The sequence below is a fragment of the Procambarus clarkii genome, chromosome 50 (assembly GCF_040958095.1).
Source record: "Procambarus clarkii isolate CNS0578487 chromosome 50, FALCON_Pclarkii_2.0, whole genome shotgun sequence".
In the NCBI taxonomy this organism is placed as follows: domain Eukaryota; kingdom Metazoa; phylum Arthropoda; class Malacostraca; order Decapoda; family Cambaridae; genus Procambarus; species Procambarus clarkii.
The window spans coordinates 30,046,369-30,048,722 of NC_091199.1; positions in this window are offsets into that span (position 1 = coordinate 30,046,369).

Here is a 2,354-nt window from a genome sequence, read left to right on the forward strand (position 1 = left end):
AAGGGTCCTGAAAGATATTGTTAATAGAAACGTTATCCCTACAGACAAAAATCAGAGGATACAACTGACGATTTACTATAAAACCAGAAAAACGGCCAGCCTACTCATGAGAAACTCTCCAGACACAAAACAGAACGCTTTAAAAGAGACTAACGTCGTCTTTGCCTTCAAATGCCCTCTTGGGGACTGTAAGGTCCAAAAAAACCCAGTATATAGGCAAGACAACAACATCTCTTTCTAGGCGTTTAACGATGCATAAGCAACAGGGCTCCATTAAGGAACATATAATCTCTTCCCACAACCAAACCATCGCCAGAGAAATCCTAGTAAACAACACAGAAATCATCAATAGATTCAGCGATAGCAGGCGGCTTGATGTTTGCGAGGCATTACACATCAAGAAGTCAACACCAGCAATCAACAGCCAATTAATGCACAACTATATTCTACCCACCTCAAGACTCTGCTCCAATATAGAAGCATCAAGAAATATGGACCAATAGGCTTTCTACAATCACTTCTTTTCAATACCCATTGTTTCATGTTCTGGCTTGTGTTGATGAAATTAATACCTTATTAAATACCACCTCACTCAAATGTAGATATAAACAAAATCGGAGATGTGTAAGTTCTATTCAGTTGTGTATTTGTTAACTAAAGTCTTTGAAAATGTAATAAGTTTTACGAAACGCGCTCAAGTGTCGCGTCAGACTAGAAATAAAAATGAATTTTGGAGAATTGATTTTTGAATTACCTCCAACAGTGAAAAGAAATGTACGAAAGATTGAGAAAATTCGTGTTAGAATTATTAATCTTACTTTTTCGGTCATTTTTAATAATATATGTCTACAGGAAAGACTGCTACCAAAATATACTAATATATATATATATATATATATATATATATATATATATATATATATATATATATATATATATATATATATATATATATATATTTATATATATATATATATATATATATATATATATATATATTTATATATATATATTTATATATATATATATATATATATATATATATATATATATATATATATATATATATATATATATATATATATATATATATATTGTGACGGAGTTCCCCCCCCCCCTTATAATTCTCCCACGCCTGCAGTTTGATATATGGGAGAGAGTGAAGTGTTCTCGGAGAGCCGAGAAATTTGCGAAATAGTAATATTTTGGCCTGTGGTATAGGCCCTTTAGGGAGCCAAGATGGCGCTTGCTTCCCTGATCTCCCGCCAAAACCGTGTGACGTCAGTGGCACCGGATTGGTCACCGACAGCAATGTGGCACCGGGAGCCAATGAAAACTTCCCGTGGCAAAAGTGACGTCACGAAGGAAGGGGGTCCGGGCCGCGCGCCACTCTGGCACCAGCAGTCAGACACGACACGTCATAGAGGTCGGACGTGCGACGAGTGGTCCTGTCAGTCGGACAGTTATTCCAGCTCCCGTAGATTTACGCGTCACCGGAAGTCCGCCAGTACTCTGAGAAGTCTTCCCTAGTTCATGTGTTGAACCAGAAGAGGGAATTGACGGTTATTTGAGCAACAAGTGCTCCAGTCATGTACTGTGCCAGTAGCAGTGAAGCCGTGCAGTGACGTATGTTGACGTCTGTGGCAATTCACCAGTTCGTGACAGCGTAGTGGCTGACAGAGCCACTGGGTAGCTGAGGAAGAGAGGACTATTTGGGGAAACCGGACGACTGTAGCTGAGACGTAGGCGACAGCCGTTGCTGGGAGAAGACGACGGCCATGAGACCGACTCCAACCTTCAAGAAGTCAAGAAAGAGGACGGACCTGCAGTGAGGAGGCACGGAGACGACGCGCTAAACGGTGGGACGACGAGAGGCTCTGGTAGGACACGACGACGTGTAGTGTGGGGGCGTTCCCGACACGAGGACCAGGAGCTACATCTCGACTCTCATCGGAGGATAGGGTGAAGTAGGTGGTTCTAGTTCCCTCCCCATTCCCCTTTAGTTAGCTATATTATTTGGCTATATTATCTAGCCTGAAGATTTTATATGTCGTGAGCAAGTCTCACCTATGTCATGGTAAAGCACCAGGGTGCTAGACAGTAGTATCAAGAGTACTTGTAATATTCATGTTGATTATTGGTGTGTACAGACACCAGGAACCAGTGATAAATTTACTGTGTTGTGTATATCTTTCTATAGATTGTGATATGAACATATAGTGGTAAATTATATATAAGATTATGCCAGTATTTGGAGGTTAGGCTATGTGCCCAGAAACTATTTATTTTCCATGTATTGATGATTGATTTATATACCATATATATGTCTATGTTCATTCAGTGAATAATCGTTT